The sequence below is a fragment of the Nothobranchius furzeri genome, chromosome 15 (assembly GCF_043380555.1).
Source record: "Nothobranchius furzeri strain GRZ-AD chromosome 15, NfurGRZ-RIMD1, whole genome shotgun sequence".
NCBI classification, from domain to species: Eukaryota; Metazoa; Chordata; class Actinopteri; order Cyprinodontiformes; family Nothobranchiidae; genus Nothobranchius; species Nothobranchius furzeri.
The window spans coordinates 28710117-28734928 of record NC_091755.1 but is presented as its reverse complement, the minus strand read 5'-3'; the positions used below and the strand labels follow the sequence as shown (position 1 = coordinate 28734928).

General features: G+C 42.9%; 1 protein-coding gene across 3 annotated transcripts in view; it reads right to left on the bottom strand.

The window, feature by feature from the left end:
• rerea (arginine-glutamic acid dipeptide (RE) repeats a) overlaps nt 1-24812 on the bottom strand; it is a 138057-nt gene that overhangs the window by 80063 nt on the left and 33182 nt on the right. For 2 of the 3 annotated variants that reach the window (XM_015967689.3, XM_015967691.3), the window contains exon 1: nt 17060-17278. The exons of the other annotated variant lie outside the window; for it this stretch is intronic. The gene's annotated coding sequence lies outside the window, so the exon portion shown is untranslated. Of the gene's footprint in view, nt 1-17059; nt 17279-24812 lie in introns of those variants that run through there. 3 annotated transcript variants of the gene reach the window in all.

The following is a 24812-nucleotide window of genomic DNA, read 5'->3' as shown; positions in this document are numbered from 1 at the left end:
ACACAGAGGGAGTCTGATGTGTAAAGCCACATAAAATATGCAGCGTAAAGCTCAGTGACAGAGTTACTAAACTAGCTTCACTAAAACCATTTGTGATGACACCAGGCTCAATTCTGCTCATCCCTGACTCTCTCTCTGTATACTCTGGCTTCTGCACTGCACCCCACCCCAACCCAGTGCCCTGGCTGACAGTCACAACACTGATAATGTGAAGTGACAGCTCTGGAGGGAAGAATATAGCAATCCGTTGGGTGAGGGAGGGGAAAGGAAGGAGGCAGAATCAGTCATTTGCCATGCTAGGTTCGCTGCCACTTACAGCTATCTTTATCCAGCTACCACTTTCTCCTGAATCATCCATAAACAGTGAAGTGGGTGAAGCTGAAGCAGCACACCGGACCCACACACAGCACCTACAAAGGAGGCTTCTCATTTACTGCCAGTGTTAACCCCTCCCGCCACCCCCAACGGCAACAACTTAACTAGAAATAGTTATTACAGCTCCCAGAGGGTTCAGGCCAGGCAATCAGCACCGGTGTTACCGTGGCTGTGATGGAGGGGTGGAAGAGTGAAAAATGAGGGAGAAATAGAGATTGAGCCAGAAAAAAAAAACTGAATTGAAAAGGATATGTGCAAGCTTTTATTGGAAGAGCCAAAAAAAAAAGGTGAGGTGAAGAACAGAGAGATGGTGTGGGTGAGTGTGTCAAAACTAACACACAATGAAAGATATTTGACAAAGGCACTCCTCAGCAGCGGGTGTTGTCATCTCATGAGTAGACACCAACTGACAGGGCAGCTGCTCATGTCGTCGGTTTCAACACAAACTCAAGGCCTGATTAAACCACAGCCTCGTCACAGCCCCATTAATCACCTAATGATGAGTTACCACGGCGACCACTAGGCTGCCGGCGTACACACACTAGAACACATTAGCAAACACAGAAGATGAGAGGGCTCTGGAGCTTTCTAATGGGCATGTTCTTGCAAGCATACCCACTCTCCACCGATACATACCTAAGATGGTGTAGAGACACAGTGGAGCCCCCTCCTGTGTTTAAAATAAACCATCTGACTCAGCAATCATTCTACTAGTAAAATAAATATGAACAAACACCTACAATTCTACCTAACTTATTACAAACCTTCAAATGCTATTTTATCCCATCAACACAGATAGCGAAACACAAGATCGTGATGTGGAAGCCAAAACAAAAGGACCACCACCCTAGTAGATGGCTGTGATATGAGTTTTAAAGTCAGATTTATATTTCTCCGTCTGCGTCGTTATGGAGACACGCATCGCACAATGTGTCGACACAAGGGCTCTGCTGCAGGCCTGCGTAGGGTGACAGTGACATGTCTAATTCTTTAACTGTCTGTTGAAAGTGACAGAGACCACAAGCCTGTGATTGGTCAGGATGCCACTTCCTTTAAATTTGTCAACAGCAGGGCCTATTACCCCTTTCAACAGATAAAAGCATACAGAAGATATCTAGCGGTAGACATGGAATAGATTGAAGAATATTTCACTGGAGAAAAAAGAAGATATGAACGTTTATGCACGTGACTGACATTTGGGCTGCTCGGCATAACATTTCTGTAATTCTGCCCAGCAGTACTGTAGAGGAGTGTGTACTGTAGCGCGATGCAGTGTGTCGCTGAGATAGACAAACTATGATTTACCAACCTGAGAAACTGCAGGTGTGGCATAACAGCGCGTGAAGACAGTCAAATGCTTGTTTCACGCTTATCACGTGAGAGTTAGCAGTCCTAATAAAATACAAAACCACTTCAGATATGGCTTGTTGTATCTTTAATTTAATTAGCTTGTAAAACAGCAGTTTTTTGAGTGAGTGAGTGAGTGAGTGTGAGAGTGAGTGAGTGAGTGAGTGAGTGAGTGAGTGAGTGAGTGATCCACCGATGACCACTTCTCGCTATGAAATATGATAATCTTTAAAAAATAAAATAAAAAAGAAATCTCACAATTTTATTCAGGTGTTGATTAACTTAGTTCTCACCTTTACTTTATATTTTCAAATATTTGACAGCTAGTTGTAATTAGCTATTGGATGCCTAATAAGCAACTACACCTACCATCTGTCAATTTAATTTTACCTGATCATTTTAAAGAAGCAAACTTGCTATTTTTGTAAAGGACATTATGCAATGAGCACCTTTAAAGACAGATTACAGCTCCACAAACCCAAATCTCAAAATTCAACTAATCAAAATGAATAAGGAATACCCAATAATCAAATGTAAAAACATCATTTAATGACAGACATCATAATAACAGGAGACTAATATGGGAAGGTGAAATAATGCAAAAATAAATGAACACAAAAGAAGGATTGTGTGTATACATGTGTGTATGCAGTGTTTTAATGAAATGAAAAAAAAAAAGACAAAAAATACCTGCAAAAAAAAACCTGCACACAACGTGGCACAGACCTTCATGTGGAAAAACCAATTAACTAGCATGAAAAGCAGCCTTTTCAAATCCAACCACACAATAACAGAAATTACCTACATTTTACACTTGCAGGGTCAATTTCAAACTCTGAGTCTGTCAACTTCCAGCAGTGTGTCAGAGGTGTGTGAAGCTTGTAAATGTTCACTACGGTATAGCACATCTCTAATCCTGGGGGTTGCAAGAATCTGTGTATAAGCTAAGGACCTCTACTCTCCTCTAATCGGGAACATAAGCCTCTTCCAGTGAAACCAATGAGGACTTTAAACTGTTGCAAATGGAGGACTGACCTGTTCTCCTTTGATGCTGGAGGCAGATGTAGGCCCCTGTAAGGATCTGTGCAATCCAAGCACTTTTAGTTTGCATCTGGATGCACTTTACGTAACCACCTTGTCCAAAATCTTCATTTCCAATCACCTGACTCAAACCCTTTTTATTAACCGTAGAAAGACCAAAGTATCTTCCTTTACAAATTGTTTTGGTCATATGCTATTGTTTAAACGGAAACTATGTCATGTCTGTTACTGGTTTAGCCTGACGCGGTTGAGTGAAGTTCAGCAAGTAAATAAAAGTGTCTGAGGTCAGTAGAGTGATGGAGCGGTCAGTCTGAAAACGAATGACTAGGAGAGGAAAGAACGAGACTGAAAAAGTCAGAAATAACCTTCCACTGGTCCAAAAACAAAGCTCTTGGTGGAAAGCAGAGCTGGTTGCAGCCTCACCAAAGAATAATGCTGTGAGGGGGCAGGTGAGGCTAGGAGCTATTACACATCAATCACTGGGCCAGGACCCTTTGAAAGATACCAGCTGTCTTAATGGAAAAGCGGAGGAGGGGGAGGTGGCTGAAGAGGGGTTGAGGGGGTCCTGGCTAACGGCGCCTAATCTACCATTTACATTACTGCAGTGGAGTCAAGGGCTAGCAGCCAGCGGGGCCCCGCTCAAATACATTTCTTTTTTGCTTGCCTTTTAAAATGAGACCTCTGGCCTGAAAAACCACAGTTTGTGGCTCGATTAACACATCATCCCCTCACAATGGCCACCCAGCAGGTTTCTGTTGCTAAACACCGATTTATTTTTCCCTTTCCCTCCGACTTCAACGGCCTCATGAAAGGCATGTTTTTACTCATTTCAAGAACTCACATTTACCTGAGATCAACATTCACCACTATACTTCTAAATCAAACATACCTGAAGAGAAATATTCTAAATATGCTGTTCTTGTGTGTGATAAAGCAGCTACGAAATCTTACTAATTGATTACAAATCTAGCAGGAGATGTATGTTTTAAAATCTGCCTTCTACAGAAACGTTAAAGCGAACCTAATGTAACAATAAATACGTCAGCTTATCGCAGGAGACTGAAAAGTCATTCATGGCATATTCAAATGGGAGAATTATGAAGTCGCTAAATGTGATTGGCACGGATTTACGGCTGGCTTTGCAGCAGGGTTGAATGAAATACTCGCATGAATACAGATTAGAGGAGAACAATGTTAGCATTTATATACACAGGGTTATTAACAGTGAGGGCGCCTCAAACTGATCCGAATAAACCAGCCAGATCCTTGGTAGTGTGGGGATCCGAGCCGCGGAGACGGTGAGCAGCAGCAGGTTTTCGTCAGCGCCAATCCATTACCCAGAGCGATCTAATCCAAGCTGCCATCCAGGCTCTCCAGAAACAACAGCACAATAAAAGGCTCAGCTGGAGCCGAGGGCTCGGCCACTTCATGAGGGATTCTCTGGTCTCTGCACCTTGCCTACTTTGTCTTACCTGCTGCAGTCGGGGTTGGCTTTATTCTCTGAGGCCTTCTCTGTTTGACTTTGCATCGGTAGGGCAGTGACACTTGTCTGCTCCACTTGTTCTTCAATTCACTAATAACCACTTTTTTTCCCCTCTTCTGCTAAAGCTGCACTCACAAAGGCGCTATTTTTAGACAACATTCGGGGTTACTTTAGTGGGTAAAACGTGTTTGAGGGAGAAAAATAACCTACAGCTTGGGGATTTCCAACACAAACAGTTAAACATGCCTAGAGCCTCCACTGCTGCAAATCACTGCTACATCAGAACAGGCTGTAATACAAAATGACACAGAGTGCAATCAAAGATCACCATCTGAACAGACAAAACCGATCATTTGCAAATTCTCTTAGGCCAACAGAAGCAATCAATACTAAATGTATTCTCTGTCCAAGGGTCCAACTCTTCTCTAAGGCATACAACTGTCTCGTGTGCTCTCTACTCCTTTAAGAGAAGGCAAAAATCCCCTCCACTCCCTATTTGTGGGCTCACCACAAGAGCTTGAAATGACCCTGAGGCGGCTGCTCCACAATGCAAGGCGTCTATTATCTACAAGGTTCCCTGAGCAGTGCTTCGTTTTGCAGCCTAATACCAGCATCTCCAACACATACAGGTTAGCCATGTTTCCCCTCACCAGAGCGAGGCTGCCTGCTATGTCATCAGGTCTGACTGCTTCACCGGGCATCCTGCTTTGACACGGCTCCTGGGGGAAATGCCAGGGCTGTCCGCTGTCACCTCTGTCCTTTCTTCTAAACGAGACACTTTTAAGAATGTAATCGTGAGCGAGCTGGTGAAGGACCTCTCCCAGTGTGTCACTGATAACAGAAGCTCGAGAATGTAAGGTATGTGGTGGCGGACGGCGCTTTGTGGCTCATAATTAAGTTACCCTGTGGATTTGAGAGAAGCTTTTCCACTTTTGAATAAAAAAACCTGATTCAAAAAGACTTTTAATGCCTTTCACATCTACTGAAGAATGACTTTTTTTGGTTTGTTTTGCTTTAGCTAAAATGAAATTTTACACCGTGATAAAGCTGGGGTCGGAAGAGGTATAAATACAAACTGGAGACACATTGAATTTAGATTTGTACCAGAGAATCAAGTATCATATACGTTCCTGGGGAAGGAGGGTTAGTTGCATAAAAATTTTCTCAGATTTATGCTGTAAAAAGATTTATGGCAAGAGAAAAGGAAAAAAAGCTAATTTTGCCTAGTGTTGAAAAGACTCTTGAGATTTTAATATCTCAGCACTCAATCATGCACCACTTCCACCGATATTCTGCAATCAAATATCACCACTCTTTCTCTAGAATCTGCCTATCAGCTTAACAAGCCTTTCAATCAGTTCAACTTCAACTGGTAGTCTAAATGAGTGCGAGAGAGGAGGAAATGTATTCGTACAGCTGCCCTACATCCTCCAGCTACGCTAATCACTATGCCACACAGAGAGACGTGCCAGCAGAGAGGGAAAACTAACAAATAGATTAGAGTGACAGATAAGACAGCTCTGAGGTTTCAGACTGACGGCACAGGCCAGCAGGAGCAACGAAGGATGCCTTCAAGTACAGCTCTCTCTAAAAAACAAAAAAATGAGCACTGGTTTGGTACACAGAACAATTTCTCTGTGTGAAATATTAAGCTTTGCTGCTGCAGACTCCGTCCTATCCCTGAGCAGATGGTTGAGGTGGTTGAGGACACCCCCCCCCCCTTCCCCCCCTCAGTCCCTTATAATGATCTGAGCTGAAAAGCACCTCCACCTCAACATGACACAGGATGGTATTACCGCTAATTAGGTAGGTATTTTATTTCAAATGCAAACGCCTCTCTTAACCACCAACCGCCACTACACAAACCACCTTGGCTCATTTCCATTAAAAGGTAAATCAAACAAAGGATTCCTCTTTTATTCGGGTTTGTTTAGCTTTCAACACACAACCAGAGCTGTAGCTCTTTAGTTAAAGTGTACACACTCTAAATAGATGCTGTCTGTAAATATTCAACACTCTGAGTGTTTGTTAAAGGAAAAGGACTGATATAGTGAGCAGTCAGCAGGGAGGAGTTTGGAGAGGGAGGGGTGCAGCGCTCAGCCCTGTCATCCACTGTCTCAGCCATTTAAACCAGTGATCCTCAGCAGAGGAGAAAAAGCAAAGCACATGTGGACAATAATATAAATGATGAACCTGCAGCCATAAACAGAGCGGTTTTGCAAATATGATCAGATGCTTTTCTATTTTGTTTTTCTCAGAATAAAAAAAGGAGAGATGAAAATGCTCCCAGAACAAGGAGGATATGAGCTCCCATATCCTCTGAGGACAGCTCATAAAACATACAGTACCTGTGTCTTGGTCTCTTACAGCAGTGGCATTTTAGTGCCACAAACACACATCCACAGGTAGACTACAGACACACAACTCGTTTTAAACAGTGTGAGGAAGCCAGACCCTTACACTTTTACTGCTTTTGGCCACAAGCAAAAGCTCAGGTCCTCACCTAAATATAAACGTCAGCTGCAAAAGGAAAGTATTTTCCATAAAGATTAACAGCAGGGCCCTGCTGTAGAACAATGGGCTTTTGGAACGGGAGGGAAACTAAAATAAAGACAATATTACAAAGTGTACAGTAGTGATTTGCAGATTAACTCTGTTCATGTGTGAAATGGAGACTTGATCCCCAGCTGATATGCCTTCAGAAAACACAAGCTGCATATTATTTATTTTTCCCCCAACACCAACTGTAATGTTCTGGATTACACATTGCATCTTTCACAGAGCAACAACAGAGGCATAATGAAAACAGCCCAACACCAACGTAACAGGGAGCCGGTAGTCTGATTGCATTCTTTATACCAAAGGTGAACAAAGCTGGCTGTGTAACCGAGCTGCTGTGAATAAGCCTCAGATATTCTTGGAATGTTAATGTTAGGCTTCAACCACGGCAGTCACACCAACGTCTCCTCCATCGTCTCCTCCCGTTAATGACAATGAAAATACAACTGACCACTTTTACATTTCAGACTTGGACACTTTTGTAACGTTTGAGGATTTTTTGGTTCTCTTTTCAAAAAGGAAGAAGCAGAGCTCGCGTAACCGTTTAATGGCACGTTGTTATGAGACAACTGCTAACTAATCCCATGCTCGCATCGTGTTTAAGCACACCATATGCTGTGCTCATGCATAAGAGAGAAGTTTCAAACACATCTGCCATTTGCTTAGGGAAATCTAAGAGCAGGTTTGAGCAGCTAGGATCTTGTTAAAATAGCTTCTCTTTGCATCTGCAGGTTTATAAAAAGGCCACAGAGCATTTTCACTACAGTAATGCATTCATATGCCTGCATGCACGTGTCAATCTGAAATGTGTGGAATAGTGCCACATCCAGGACCTACGGCTGGATTTGCAGTCCTGGTCAGACTATGTTCTGAACCAATAAATGGCCACTGTGTAACTGCCCTGACCTTCTATCCTTCAACAGCTCCTTACACATAACACTGTCTCTCCTTGTATATCACTCGAGGAAATGGCGTCCTTCGCCCTTCTCCCTACTGTCCCCTTCTGAAAAGGCTGAGGGGACATCTTTGGCTGCTGTACTCAATTGACAGGCCTAAGCGGGGGGGAGAGGGGGGGGGGGGGGCAGTGAGGGGAAATGCTGCATTGAGTAATTATCCATCGTAACATGCCCCACCCCTCTTTTATTAGCATCAAACAATAATTAACTGAGAACTTGGGGGCAATGAAAAGTCTGCTTTGGGATTTTCCAAACAAGAGGGTCATATGCTCCTTCAACCCGTTCCTCCCCGCTCACCGTTGAAGCAGAAGACACCTCATCCCTCAGAAAACGCCCTCCTAGCTTATTTATGATACCAGTTGCTCGGCTGAAGGAAAAGCAGCATTCTTGCTAGACTCAGCAAAACTAGCCGGATCACTTTACGCAGCAGTTCACTACCTCCATCTCTACGCCCTCTTCTCAGCAGGCCAACACAACAATTCAATAATGAATATGAAAGTCCTTCTAAATTATGTCTGCGGGAGAGAAAAGGGCTGAAAATATGTGGCTATTCAACATGGGCTCGGCTTTTGTTTAAAGTAAAAAAAAAAGTCTTATCGGCAGTAGCAAAGCCATTCTTGGTCGAATTAGCTTTGCACTAAGAGCTTCATTGATCTTGGAGCTCATCTGTGCGGATGAGTCCTGGAAAAGCAGCTGGTAATCCAATAGCAGTGATAGGAAGAGCTATAAGGACTCTGCTGTGTTTACACACCTATTCCCCACACAGACGGGCAAGATGTCTGCGAACGCCCCTCGCTGGACTGATTGGAAGCCTGGGGGGCCTCGGGAGCACCAGTGAAATGAATAAGAGCCGCAGTGTGACCGAAAGCAAGGTACTTGAAAGCTGAAAGTAACTGCTTTCACTGCCGCTATCGTGTAATGAGTAAACAGGATGAATCAAGCAGAGCTTAAACGAGTGTCTTAAACGTACTGAGCAGCAACATTCATGTCCTGATGGGAGACATCCTTTCATATCTTACACAAAATATTCTAACAGCATTAATAATATCAATTTAAAGGTTCTATTTACTTGAGGTGTAACATGTAAGGCTGGGGCAATCAATGTAGGCAGATCAGTCTTTACACTGGGATAACTTCATAGCAGCCGGGACTGTCTAACCTTAATCAATGTTGCATGACGTGACACCGAACAAGCACCCAAAGGGCAGAGATCTTATGATGTGGAACAAAGCAAAGCTAAGGCAGTGGAGGCCAGTAGTCATTTCTCTCCTGTAGAAACCGTTCAAATGAAGTGCACCTCAGCAATAATGCTTTTGAGCAATAAGAGTAGCGCTGCTGCCACAACACTGTCATTTCTCACACAATGCATCACGGATTCATGAGCATTTCTCTCCTTCATATCACTGCAGCAAGAAAAGGAGTGAGAACTCTTGAGCGACCTGCAGACACACACACACTACTCTCATACCACACTAATAACCTTGGGCTGTCTACCAATGCCATGACTTTATGGAACCGTATGGACTCTAAATAGAAGCTCAATTTCTCACCAGCAGTCTGTAACGACTATTTCTCCCACCCTGTCATTAAATATTTATCTTAGCGGAGTGGCGGATATCAAGGTGATAACCATTTAAAAATCCAAATCTATGGCTTTTCACGACCCCTCACACCTCCAGTTTAACCCACAACTGCCACAACTAGAACCTTTTTGTTAAAATAAGGATGATCTACAAGTGTTCCTTTAATCAGAGCAAAGGAGAGCTGTAAAAATCCCCGAACAACAGTCCCGGAGGACTACCCTTCTCTGAAGCCCTATCAAGACGAGGATCTCCTTCACCGACAGCAGACTGACTGAGTGGGAGTGAGTGTGTTTGAGGATGAAAAGATGTGCTGCTACCTCGCCATGATGTCTTCTCCAACAATCTCAGAACAAAGCCTTGTGTTTTGAAGTGGAGTTATGATGGCACGGGGCTCTGCTGCTCTGTGTCCTATTGCTTTCAATCTCTTCTGTTAGCGTGCTGTTTGTTATGCTTGCGAGATAAGCCAGTGTTGTGGGTGGCTGGGTGTGCTACAGCAACCGGTGTACCGCTCGAGTGCCAAAGCCGACAGTCTGTGGGAGGGATTGTGGGCGTTATAGATCACTGGGAGACAGATGTCCAGTCTTGCCCCAATGCTGACTCAACCACTAACCCCAATAGCTAGATGTTTGCAAACTGGACCGCTTCCTCATGGGTCTTAACTTGATCTTTATCTGACTATATTTTGCCAACCGTTTCCACTGGTGCAGGACGGAGCAGCTGCGTTACTTAGAAAAGATAAAAACTGGAACTTTTCTCTGCTGCTACAGCCTAATCAACATTACTAGCATTCTTACTGAAGAAACAACCAGACATGAACAAACAAAGGAGTTATGAGAAATAGAGACTTTTCAGCTATCCTGAGGTGTGTTTCTGTGTAAAAGTTATAAATAATGTCTTACCCAATGACTGTGATCAATCTGATGAGCTAAAAAATGGCTTTTCAGCATTAACAAAACTACCGTTGCTATCAAAACAACTCAGTTCTCCTGAATTTCACAGCAGTGTGAGCAAAAACATGTTTTTTTTTTTTACATGCTGTCAATCGCACAATATACTATTATTTATTTTGGTAGAAATATTATGAAATTCCTGGTCTGGATGCATCGAATATAGAATAGACTTTATTAAATTCACAGTGGGGAAATTCACTCGTTACAGCAGCGCATACACTGAAGATGAAAAATAACAAAATAGTACAGGTGAAACCACATAGGCAGTAAGCTATTATTGTAACCATCAACCACTAAAGACAACGAATAAAGGGGAAAACTCTGTAGTGTAAGGGACACAGACATACTAATGTACATCTGGAATTGCACCAGTATTGAACACATCCTGAGTATTGCATTGATGTCTGTGTGTAACAGGATAATGCCAGTACCAGTTAAACTGAAGAGTTATACACTCTTACTGCAGAGGGGATGAATGACCTACGGTAGCGTTCTGTTCTACATCTGGGATGTCTCAGTCTGCCACTGAAGGAGCTGTCTTTCACACACGTCCTCAACTGAATCCAGTGGGCAAATAAGGACCAAGCTAGCTTTGTTAACTAGCTTGTTCAGTCCCTTTCTGTTTCATTCAGAGCTGCCTACACCCAAAGAGACCACAGCAGAATGAATAACAGAGCCAACAAAAGAGTGATAAAAGGATTTTAGAAGATGGGAATTAACTCTGAAGGACCTCAGCCTCCTCAGGAGGTGGAGGTAGCTTTGGCCCTTCTTATAGAACATCTGTGTTGTGGGACCAGTTCAGTTTATTGTCGAGGTGAACCCCCACGTACTTGAAGGTATAGCCACCTCAACCAACCCACCTAACCCACCTCAATGTCTGCACTCTGGATTTTACTGGTTAGTTAGGAGTCAACCACCATTTTCTTTGTCTTACTGGTGTTAAAGCAAAGGTGGTTACACTCACACCAGTCCAGAAAGTCCATGATGACTGACCTGTACTCCCAGTCATTCCCCTCAGACACACAGCTGACAATGGCAGAGTCATCGGAGTACTTCTGAAAGTGACAGCTGCTGGTGTTGTAGGTAAAGTTTCTGCTTTTTTTTTGTGCAAAACTTGCTATAAATTTTTGATCTTGGCTGCACTGAAACCAGCTGTTAGTTCATCAGTCTTGCTGTTGCTTCTCCAAACAGAGGCTGTTCAGGAAACATATTATTTATAGTATTAACACAGAAACATATTAAAATGACTGAGACATCCCTTTAAATCAATTTTGCAAACACCTCTGGAAACAGATGACCGTCAAGGAAATGGTGCCGTTGTCTACCATGAAAACAACGAGATTCTGTGTTGCACTCAAAGTGTCACGCTCCAGTAAGCAGAATCAACGCCTTTGAGCATCTGTTGTCTTTACTTCGCCCTGTCTTTGTTTTACTGCGCGCTGTCACAGTTAATGATTTCCTCAAGATCTCCATTTTCCACACAAGATTTACATGTTTGAGATGCTCAGCTGAGCAGACAAAAGGTTAGGGAAACAACCTTTAGAACAATCAAAAAGCAGCGTTTAGGGATGAATGCGACATTTTTGCATCAGCAAACTGCCTTACAGTTTCTGTGTGTTTACATATCTGGATAGTGCAGTCATCCCTTCCAGAGAGAATCACTGCCAGCAAAAACAATTACACCCCACCACCACCCGAGCACAATCCTCGCTCTGACTGCTTCGGCTCAGCTTGACAATCAAGCCCATTAGATCTTTCTGAGAATTAAAGTCAGTTAACTTAAAGCACTGACACAAATCAAGAATAGTCATTAGCCTGTCTTTTTAGCATTAAAAAAAGGAATGATTTGCCGGTTCAGAGAAATCATCTCCCGACATGCAGCCCGGGGCGGCCCTTGCTGTCTACCTCATTATTTTTTAGAAGAACGAGGGCACTGATGAATCCTGCAGGATTAAACGTAAGGGTGTCTTCTTATGACCTGGCTTACACACAAAAGCCGACTGCTGTAAGCCGCTCTTCATACAGACCAAAAAAAATGAAGCTACTCGCCAACACAATAAAAATAAGGATAAATCACACTCAACCGAGCTGCAAAATCAAAGTGGAATTGCTGGAGTACATCACTCCCACACTGCTGCACGCTCGGCTGTGAGAAAAGCTGTCAAATGTTGGCTTTTTGTGGAAACTAACAGAGCTGACAAGTGCCAGCAATACACTAGAAGTGATAAAGTCGTTCATTCCTGCTTATAGAAGAGTTTTTCCAGATGTGATTGCCTGTGATGCTCTGGTGCTTCATTACAGGATGGAAGAATGAGACTGTTGCTGTGATTTTCCCCCCCATTTGGGTTGCTCTGGCGACAAATAAAAAGCTGAATCACCCACACAACTAATCAAATGAGTGAGTGACAACAAGTCAATATTTTCTCATTGTGTGGACAAGCAATATATCCACATGGTTACAGCCAGCGTGTCGAGGCTTAGGCGATGCTAGACTTGCAGCGTTATAACGAGTCAATAATCAGGCTTGGTGCAGATGTTAAGACCCCTGCCAATGAAAACAATGCTTCAAGAAAGCCGTTATCACGTACTCGTAATTTACCGTCACAGACCGTGTCTAGACTCACTAGGAAAACACACCACTTCTTGTGAAACAGCTGCAGGCCATCAAAGACAAAAATTTAATTGGACTTTGATCTGTTCGAGTTTAAGGATAAACAACTCATTTCACATCGACACGCAAAACTCAGCAAAAGAAAAATCAAACCGCATTTATTCTGAGATGTTTTTTAAACAATAAAAAGAAACTGATAATCAGCTTGCTTTTCAGCACAGCCTTCAAGACAAAGAACAGAAAAAGTGCTCTTAACAGAAAATGGAGTGCACATCATCGCTACAAGCCTGATTAAACACAAGCAAGATCAATGAGCAAATTTATCAGCAAATATTACCATTCGCTGCCTAGCAAGTAATCATTAAGGAATGGCACTGATGAATTATTCATTGGCTAATGTATAATTCAGACTTAACAGCAGATTCTATGCATAAATAAAGCTGTGGTAAATTTAAACACATTAAATGTTTACTTGATAAAATAGGACATGAACGCACGGTGTGAACGCATCCCCGCTGAGGTCGTTTGATTGCTACTGCTGTGGATGCAGGGTTGAAAGGTGTCACACCTGAACACAAAGATCTGAAATAAAACCTGGCTGGAAAAAGGGGAAACAGCATTTAAACAATTGTTGACTAAAAATCTGGATGAAACTGAACACGACGGCAAATGTAATGATGTATATACGGTCACTATCCGTCCTTCAGACATCAGCAGCATTTAAACCTTCATATCAAGGTTGAGAGGTTAATTCTGGTGTCAAAAGGATGGTCCACCAAGAGGACAAAGAGGTAGAGAGGGCATGCAAGCGTCTGATGGTGTTTCGAGCAGGCAGCCCACACGGGGGCCGCCATTCCACTTTATGACCATGCACTGAATTAACAAGGTCAGACCCCCCCAGACATGTGAGGAAAACTGCCCTCCGATGAGCTCAGATGCTTTAAGAATGCAGAGACAGGATGGGAGGGAGAAAGAGTCTATTTTCAATTATCCTGATTTCCAACCCATTGTTTGCTCCTGTGGTTTATTTTAATTAAACGATATCAGCTCTTCTTTGGCGTGCACCAAACGGCTGGGGTTTTCTATGAATTTCTGTAGTCACCCACCAGAGGGTACTGCCTCCTTAGCAGTGCTACCATTGTTACCATGTCCATCTGTGGCTAAATACTCCAAATGACTCGATGGACTATCTGCAAGGACAATAGGTCACGAGGTGCAGAGTGAGCTTGTTCCATTTAGAAATGAAACCAGTCTACAGACGACAAAACGTGAAGAGATTTATCGTCTCAGCTTGAAACCGCAACTGAGTTTCAGGTGTGTGTGTGGGGGGGGGGGGGGCTTTTTAACAACTGGTGCTTTGCGGCGTTAGCCGATCCACACAGCTACAATCACACTGAAATTAAAATCCAGCTTTGTTTACTTGTCAGCCCTTAAAAAAAATTTTCTCAAACAAGTCAATATGCTTTCAGTCAAGTAACATATTACAACAACTAGATCATGTGACTGTAATTACAATGGAATGCAACTGAGCTGTCCGGACTATTACCCAAATGGAAACGATAAAGACCCCAGCAGACTTTCTCATTAGGGAGAAAATGAGAAGCCTGGAAACATGGCATCAAACACAACTCGCCTTTCTCTGATTCTTTATGCATCAGATCGTAATGTTAAAATAAGAACGTACAGACAACCTCAAAGTGTTATTCTACCACCCAGCCAGTGCCATCATCCTGACACAGTGGGGGGAAAAAGGGCGCAGAAACACAGCGTGGTGCAATCCCAGAGAGGGCCATCATGCGAGCAGATTAAATGTTTTTCCAATGCCCTGTCAAACGTTCAGCCGTATCTGCAAAGCACGACAGCCTCACTATGAAGCATCTCTCCCCTCTGCATGGTCAGAAACAGCCTCTTTGATCATGATATCACCTCTCTGATTCCTCAGAGGTGACACTCATACACGCACCCGTATGTGAGCTGCATGTTTACTAGCTCTCAGTACCTTGTCAGTGGTGAAACTCGTGTTTGTGAAGCGGGGATGATTCACACCGCTACTATGCTTTCCCTGGTTTACATGAATCAACAACACAGACTGAGGACTGAGACCCAGATCAAATTCCACATCAGATTTAATTTCCCCCCACAAACACCAGCCCTGCAAATAGAGACGATTGAGACGATACCTGCAGCAGAATGACAACGCTGAACGTAATTAAGATTTAGGTGGCCGTGTTCTCTTCTGACAGCAGCTTTCCTGAGAAATGCTCGGCGCTTTTTAGCTGTACAAATCCCAAAGTGCCAAAACAACTCGGGCTCCTGTATACAACTCCATTAAGAGGGCTGACCACTTCCTCTCAGATTCAGTCCACAAGCAGTGAAACTAAATGGATATCCTAACCTCTAGGGAAGTAAAGGAAGAGGATGCCATTTCAAAATGAGTTCAGAAGGACAAGCTATGCAAGTTTTCCTTTGTGACGGTGCAGGCTGAGCCAGTGATTACATGCTATCCAGATGAAGCTGCAGTTGGAATGATTTCTGTGTCTCTGCTGATTGATGTTGTTAAGATAAGGTCCATCCCTTTAAAAAATATCTACACCCAGACCAGATATGTGACCAGCGCACATAAACACACCTTGTTTTAGACTGTGACACATTTTGATGACTCCAACAAAATCAGTATATGTACTATTTGTTGCAGACAGGCATAACACAAAGTTCAAGTAGCACTGAAATCCAAGATTAGTGAACGATTACTGGCTGTTCAGAGCTGTGAGTCACAGGGACACTAATCAAGACAAGCAATGTTTTAAGTTTAACTGTAAGTGTTCTTTATCACCAATTTAATGTGGCATAGCCGTGACTTTTAAGGCTCTGTGAACCCGCACAACTATGTAAAAGAGATCAATTGTATTCCAACAACCTTCCACTGTCTGCTGCAGCATAACATTAACCAAGGCAATGTCATCCCACTCAACTGGATTAATGGCATTTGAATCATTAAACTAGAGGTCAGTTCTCAGCTACCAAGAGGGCAAAAAAAGGAGACGGTAAGATAGAAATGGAGACGATTAACTCCTTACAATTAGCTATGCAACATCATTATTTTTATGTTTTGTTCTTGTGAGGTGCCTTGTGACTTATCTTGAGAGGCGCTATAAAAACTATTTCTTCTATCTGAGCAGGGCTTCAGGAAAGGGCTGTTTTGATGCCACAAAGATTGAAGGCAATCCCCACTTCCTGCTTGTTTTATTTGAATCTTTGCGAGCGTTCTTTGTGCTTATGTGGCCACAAGCCCATGTGATCCCAAGAATTACTATGATCACTTTACTGTGGTTTAAATAAACAAACCCTCCTCCTTTTGTTTTGTCTATTTGGTTTGCTTCTTTTACAATAACACAAAAACATCAGATAAGCCGTCTTTCAGACAAATAACTAGTCTGCTTTTAAACCCTAAGCTGCTGTCTTTTAAACACACACATATCCCTCCAGCAACCCCCCCCCCCACACACACACACACACCATCCTTCTTTTGCTCTTTTCAACAATCACCACACACACACAGAGAGGGAGAGAGGGAGAGAGAGAGAGAGAGAGAGAGAGAGAGAGAGAGAGAGAGAGAGAGAGAGAGAGAGAGAGTTCACAGCCTCTGGGAGAGGAAGGTAGGGGGTCAAGTTAATTTGGTGGTCCTTCAACAGTTTGACACACACACACACACACACACACACACACACACACACACACACACACACACACACACACACACACACACACACACACACACACACACTGCAAAGCAGAAAGTGACATAAGAGGAACTCACAAGCTCTAAAATATTATTTTTCTTTTTAAGATAACATTTTTTCTGTCAAAAAAAGAAAACATTCTCATTAACTTTGATGTCTGTTTCTTAAACAGTCCAGACTGGTAAGGTCACTGAGGTTTGCTCTGGGCTCTACAAGTTTTCCAACAACTTTCAGCTCCTCAGAGAACTCAAAGCATTTGACTCCAGGTCACTCAAGTTTTCTGCTCCGGGTAGAAACAAGAATCAGGAAACTTTGGGTCACCACTACAGCCATTAAATGATGTTTCATTTATCACATACACGCTGCACGTCATCTATCCTGCAGGCTTGTATTTTTTTTTATCCAACTACTCACCCGCCAGTCTGGTGGTGCTTTGGAGTCCCGCAGACTGCTGCAAACAAGTTGAAAACACGACCCTTGCCCGAGGTGACCCGCTGGATTTCAAAAAAGGAGCAAGCCAGCTGGAGCAAATCCAAGCAGAGGAACCGGGACAGAACCAGGCTAATATGGGACACTTTTACCCCCCGTTGAAAAAGAAAACCCCGCTGCCCGCACACAGGGGGCTCAGGCATGTACTTGCTTCAACAAAAGGCGGTTTCACTTTACTGATAGACCGCTCACGTCCGAAATGACCGTCCAAAGGCACCGGAACGTCCGCGCGTCTCCACTCCAAACGGTTCCGTGTATTCCTCTCGGCCGCGTCGGCGATCCGCGTCCACATGGAAAGTATCACGGCGCTTGTTTCGAGAGGTAGGAAACCAGCGAGTTCTTCGTTAACAGGCTCTGCTTCCTTTTTCCACACACATACACCACGCACACACACACACACCCCTTCTCCCTCTTTCCTACACACACACACTCCACGCTCTCCCTATCGCTCCCTTCGTCTCTGTAAACCCTCCTCTTCCTCCTCCTCTTCAGCTGTTCAACAGACGCATCCACATGGCCGACCGAGGCCTCCTTTATCCAGACACTAGTGACGAAGAATCACAATTGTCCACGTTTATCTATTTATTTCTTTATTTTTAAAAGAGAAGAAAAGGAAATTCGAATGAATCGAAAACACGGACTGGATTCAAATAATCGCCAGGGACAAAGGGGTGGTGGTGGTTAGGGGGCGCCAATGGGGTGCTGATTGATGGCAGCCCCGTGTGTGTGTGTGTGTGTGTGTGTGTGTGTGTGTGTGTGTGTGTGTGTGTGTGTGTGTGTGTGTGTGTGTGTGTGTGTGTGTGTGTGTCCGATCATCATCAGCCGATCAATGATCATGGGAATGTGACTGAAACAAGAGTAAGACAAAGAAACCCATGAGAGTTTAGTAAAGGATTAATATGCTATGCGCGCGCACACACACAAACATACATGCGTCTGAATAAATTGGTCTAAATAAAATTATTTCAATATAAAAACATCAGTATATAATGTGCAGGGGCGGATTTAGCAATTTGGGGGCCCAAGGCGAACACAGACATGGGGCCCCTTACACTAAATTTTCGACAATCTTATCTTTAACTGGATTTGCGAAACTCTCCCCTCTTCTGACATGAGTTATTTTCCCTTTTTATTAGTCCTCCACTTTTTTCCTGTCTTTCTCTCCCTTTGAGTGTCTTCAATATTTGCTCTGCTTTCTTCTTCCTGTCAGTGCTCCTGTGCTTTGTCCTTTGTTTACTTTTAATTTTGGTCTATGTTTTCCTCCCTTTAAACATTTTCCATTGTCTTTCCTTTTCTGCTTCATTTTGATGTTTACATTGAAAAACGACATCACTTTCAGAAGTGAAGATAAAAGCTTTTTGAAGCAAGCTGCTTCTTTCTCTTATTGGAGCCACTAGGATAACTCCATTTTGTGCTTAATGTTTTGACTATCGCTTTGAGTTTGTTACGAACGCTCCCACCTCTCTTCTTCTTTTTCTGCTTTCTCGTCTTCTTCCTATTTGTGGTCTTATGGCACTTGGCAAATAATAACTTGGTGCATTACCGCCACCAACTGGATTGGAGTGGAATGACTACCCATCACTTCCTGTTTGTGCAGCGACGTCTTAAAGGAATAGTCCATTGTGGCATTAACAGAGGGGTGCCAGCAGTCAGGGCTAGGCGGCCCCCCAACATAAGGGGGCCCCAGGCGGCCGCCGACCTATGCCTAATGCTAAAACCGCCACTGATAGTGTGTACCTTCAGGGAGACACACAAGAGGAAGGTGAGAATGGATGCTGTTGAGGCCTTGGCACTCATTTGCATTTTTGGATAATGAATTAATTAGCCCCCCACCCATTAAAAAAATAAGACAAGAGCAAGCAGGGATGACAATGTGACTGATCCATTAGCCATATTTGGAAGGCTGATTCTAACAGCCTGCGTGTCACATTAAATTTAGATCTTGGTTATTTTCCAGTGTCTAAATACTCATTTTGTGGTATTTTATGGTACACAACAGTTTGTTTATTCTTTGTCTAAGAGCTGCCAATGAAAGCTCATCACACATGCAGGAAAAACACAGAATGGGAGGAAGAGCGAGGGAAAACAAATATGGAGTACTTTAACTTATAAATTAATAGGATTATTTTAATTTTACCGAGCAGTTGCTTGACACATTTTCATTGTCTTAAACGTGATACTGGATTGCTGTCAGAATCTAATTAACTAAAGCAAATAGTCTGTGCACAGGGCTCTTTTTGCACTAAAGCCAAACATGGGCAGCAGGAGAGACGGGCTGGAGAGATCAATAGAAATTGAGTCGAGGGTGGTTGTGTGTGTGTGTGTGTGTGTGTGTGTGTGTGTGTGTGTGTGTGTGTGTGAGGTGGGTGTCTTCATTGTGCTACAAACCACACTAGTAGTCTAATAGCACTGGTAAAACCTCTTCCAGCTCGTCCAGAGAAGTCGTATTCCATTTCTACATAGTAACCCAACACCTCAGCAGCCATGGCACCTCCCTTATCGCAGTATGTATACATTTCACAAGGTCGGCGTTTAAGATATTCACGCACACACACCCACACACACACACACACATGCAGTTTGCAGTTTCCTCAGCTACGCAAACATGTAGAGATTGATTGAAAAAGATGGAAGTGACCATCTTATCTTTCTCTAATGAACAACTTGACAAAGTGGAGCTTTTGTTGGCTTCAAGACAGCAGTGGAGAGAATCCACAGCGAGGGCTGTGCAGTGAAAAGCTGGATTGGCTGGCAGGGCAGGCTCTCCTCCCTGGCAGATGAGTTCCCATTATCAGGCAGACGAGAACTCCACCTCCAGGATTTCACAGCTCCTCTGTTTATCACATGGCTCTGTCAAGTTGGGCACCATTAACCCATAATGAAAGAAGACAACCTTTGCAGTTACAAGCAAAGCACTTCACATTCTACAGGCCTAAGCATGAATCTGGGAAGCTGACTGTGTCTATTCAATTCTGTTCAGCATTCAAACGGGCTATCTCCATACCTTTTTCCTGAGCTCCCTCTCTCTACAGCTATTGTGCCCTCCATCCTGGCAGGGACAAAGTGCTGGTTCATTGGTTTCAAGATTAAAGGTGCAATATATAAGAATAAAGTAAGTATTTTACAGTGAAATAATCCCAAAACAGTCTAAAGTTTCAGTCATGTTGGAAGGAAGGTTATGCTGAAACTTATTTCATTCTCAGCTGGCGGGGGGGGGGGGGGGGGGGGGGTGTCAAAATAAAAAAAGGGGGAGGTAGCTGCTGTTTACCATCAGTGAGTGTGGGGCTGCTGTGGCTCCTGTGAGCTAACACTGCAGCGCCAGCATTTGTAATTCGACTACGGCCAGCAAAAAGCTGCAGAGTTGTAGAACCAGAGTCTGTAACAAAAGCGACCCAAAAGTTATTTCTTTTACTCTAAGAAGCCACCGCATCTTTTTGTTTTACTCGAATATCAGGCAAAGAAAGCTAAAGGCTAAAGTTGAGCTAACAATGCTAATGGTAGATTAGAAGCAAACAATCAGCTCTAAAAATATCTCAAGCTATGTTTTCAATTACCAACAACTTGGTAGTACAGTGTAATAAAAGATTCATTCTTTCTTTCTTTCTTTCTGAAGTGAATAATGAGTCAAACGTGGCGTTTTGCTTCCTTAAAGTGGCAGCGTGTAATTTTACCTTTAGTCTCTGGAAATATCCATCCAAAATCTTGTCTAAAGTACATAGGGCGTGGGTCTACCCCATTTGAGAGACACCATATTTTCTTCTGGCCGGCTCGGGGTCCTGCACCTGTCAATCACATCACCTTACATGATTGGCAAAATATACGACTTCACGACGTAACTACGTTTGAAACCATTTAGTTAGTAAGAAACATGAATTTAATAACAAAACTGCTAAACTCTTTCCAAAACCTTTGTGAAAGAACAGAATCGAACTGGTCTTTGCTTGATATCTAGAATTATCTGGTGCTGATCTATAACTGGTAACAGCCATGAAACTCATGAAGCAGGAGGGAGAGAGTACTTCATTCCTCCATATTGCACCTTTAAGGGAAATGGTATCTAGCAATCCAACGCTCACTTGTAGGTTTGGTAATAAAAAAAAGTTCCTCCTAAAAGCCAAAGAAACCAGAAGAAGTGGATGTGGAGGGGAAATGGATCATATTTGTTTCACGTAAACATCAAATGGTTATTTTATTATCATTCATCTACATCTATGAATAATTAGTACAAGTATTACTGAACAGGAAGAATCAAAGACCAACACCCTCCCCAGTCTCACTGCTCAATTTAAGCTTTAAAGGATTCGGTAGCCACTTACGCTCATTAAAAATGAATACTTAACAAAAGGTGTGGCTGACGCAAAATGTGTGCTTTAGTCTGATTTCTCTACACTGGAGGGAGGAAAAAACAAGCCACTTGGAGGCAGCAAATGGAGCAAGCAAAGGGAGAAAAAAAGTGCTCAGCAATTCAAATAAGTCAGCCAGTAGCTGAAACAACAGAAAAAAGTGACATGGATGACTGAGCCAAGCCTGTGAGAGACTTGGCAAGCCTCAGAGGCCTTGGCCTCTTAAGCACTCATATCTAGTAACTTCATTTAATACTTTCACCAGGGATGAGCAGACAAGTTAAAGGGAAAAGGGGATTGGGAGAAGAAAACAGGCTTGTAAACCAAAAAGAGGGTTAGGCTTTGATGATTGTGGGGGTGTACTTCTACAAGCTAACTTCCCTGGTGCCAAAATATAATAAAAAGAAGAAAAATCGATGTGCTAGATTGAACTAAGAGACCGTGTTACCATTCTCAGGCAAGTATTATCTAAAAGGAGCCTTCCCTCTTGTATTAGAAATTGAACAGTGGTTTTCCAGATGGGACTTTAAAGCAGTGCCTGTCTTTGCCACACGTACTATATCCATAAAGAACAAAGGCTCTGTGTGACTGCTGTTAGAAGTTACTGTTCCTCATACTGAGGGCGAGAGCTCGTGGTCCCTCCCCCTTTCTCTGCTGGCAGGCAGGGCTGACTTCAAATCATTCATTGCCCTTTTTAGCCTTCATATAGAGTCTTAAGAGAGCGTTTTACAAGTTGGGGGAATCCAAGGAAAAATAGGCTCCAACAAGACTAATTAAAAGAGCGACTTTGCCTTGAGGGGGTTTGGGAGAAGAGGAAGCTATAAAACAATCATCTTCAATCCCTCAACAAAGTAAACCAAGGAAATTACTCAAGGAAATATGGTCAACTTTGAACGTGTAGATAACTGTGAATTAGAGGTTTTTATTGGCTGTTCTTTAAACGAACAAAACTAGCACCTAACAGGGTAAAAACTTGATTAAAAACAAAAACAGGCAGCAAAGTTTGCAGCTTTCTGTTAGCACTTTATCAAGGTGACAAACTAAGTGAAAATAAAGACATCCTATCCAAACAGATCATAAGTGAGCTGCTACCTAGAAACTCTTTAGTTGCCATCATTAACACAGCTGTAAAAATTTGAGTGAAGCCGAGGAATAGCATTTCACTTTAGGCAATCAGTGCAAGGTCTACCGCCACATAGCTATCTTGTTTACATAGCTATTCACAGTCGCATTTGGCAGCCTCGCAACACTCTGAAAACTAAGACACTTGTAGACTACATATGTCTAATCTCTTCGCCAAGCTACAAGCTACTACACAGAGTAAAACTTGCATGCTGCAATCATTTGGTAAAGGTTTTATGTATTAAAAAATAAATAAATGAGTAAATCTAACACCAGATGGAGGTAGCTGCCCACCTGGCAGATAAATTAAGTAAATGTTGCAGGGGGAAAACAGCAATTTCTCTTTGTGGAACACAATAAATCCTCATTAAGAGCCTGTGATTCTTATATGAGAATTAGCACGGTGTTAAGAGGTAAAGGAAAGAAAAAATCTACGGTAAAAGCAAAAGCAGGGTGTGAAAAGCATGTGTAATGGGAAAGGGGCTCACACACACAGAGCATAAACAGTAGCAAATAAATGCACACATGTAAAACTTAAGAAAGCATTTCACTACACTCCTGCCTTTCCACACATTCTTTTTAGCTCTCACACCGATTTGTCTGTGCCTGATCCTCCAGGCAAAACAGGTCCTCATTCATCTGAATAAAAGAACAGTTCAGCTTGCCGTATAGCTGCACAGAGGACAGGCTCCCAGGAATGAGGCTGCAGTTCCAAAAGGGCCACGGAGACACCGGTGCAAAAGAGGAAGTTTACAAGTCTTTTAGTGAACAAAGGCACAGTGTGATGAACAAACAGTGCTCGTGTGTGCTGCTCAGCTCTGGGTTCAGCTCCTCATTGTGGTGAAATGTGGTCAGGCGTTATCGAGGCGTATGAGGGTCCTGAACGCACGAGGCATAGTGGCAGTTGAGGTGTGTAATGGTTGTGGGGCTACCGTCACCAGGCTAATGTGCTCAGATAACTAGTGACTGCTCCATTTCACACAGGGCACACTGTTGTCTCACCTCCACACGCTGCCACCCTGTGGACAATGAGAAGGGCTGCAGCATTGCTCAAGTGGGGGAGGGGGGACCCAAGCCTCTTAAACTGTAAAATCAAAAATTAACTCAAATCTGTGACATATTTAGTCTCAGCACGCCACACAGTTATCCCTTTCTCCTCCACTAGTACCAACCCTCACTCAGAAAGGAATTATTTGTCTCTATTGTGTGAGCTAATAAATCATCCATATAAACAGGCTGATGGGAATAACTAGTGTAAGACCTACAGACCAGGTAGGGGTCATTCAGGACATTTTTCACTTCTCGTCTTTCTCCTCACTTTTCTCACACACCTTTTTCTCTCTCCATTTGGCTTCAGGAGAAGTAATCTCAAAGGCAAATGTACGGTCAGCCTGTCGGCGCAGGGTGCGGGCAGAAAGAGGATGCGTTATTCAACGAGACGGCACACAGTCACAGCAGCGAGGAGGCTGTGTTATACGATCAGACCATTTTATGGTTAAAACTCAAGTCTGTGTGCAGTCAGAGCAGCCAGTCTTGAGATCAGCGCTCAGGTCAAGAGGAGCCACTTGGCAGTGCTTCGGCCTCCCAACCCCTTCTCTGTTCAGAATCAACCGTTTCACTGTGGGAGTGCATCCAAAAAAAAAAAAAAAAAAAGAAGCCTGGCAGCTGTCAGAGCAACTAGATGTGGTCTTTTATGCTTGTTATACTTATGGCCTTTTAGAAGTACAAAGTGGATTTATAGAAAGGTCAGGATATTCAGTATATTAGCTGCACCGATGCTGATCCTGGTTAAATCCTATACTCTAAATAAGGAGTGTCCAAGATGTGGGAAGTGGGCTGTTTGTGGCCCCTAAGATTGATTTTGTGTTGCAATTCAAGAATGGTATCATTTTGACCAGCAAGAACAGGATTTTCTTCTTCAAATGGTTATGTATAAAGTACTCATTTTTGTTAATTACGTGTTCTTTCTCATTTCTTAGTAAACAGAACCACAATCCTCCACCAGCTTCATAAAACTTACCAAAAAACTGCAAGTATTTTGGGATAGAGATATCTATATCCTGTTTTTGTTGCAAAGAATAAACAAAAAAGTATTTATCAAGAATGAAACAATAAACCCAACTAGTCCAGAATATTTTTTAAAAGAGCAAACATATTAAACTCATGTTTCAGATCCATCTAGATTTACTGATCCTTTTTACACAAAATCACAA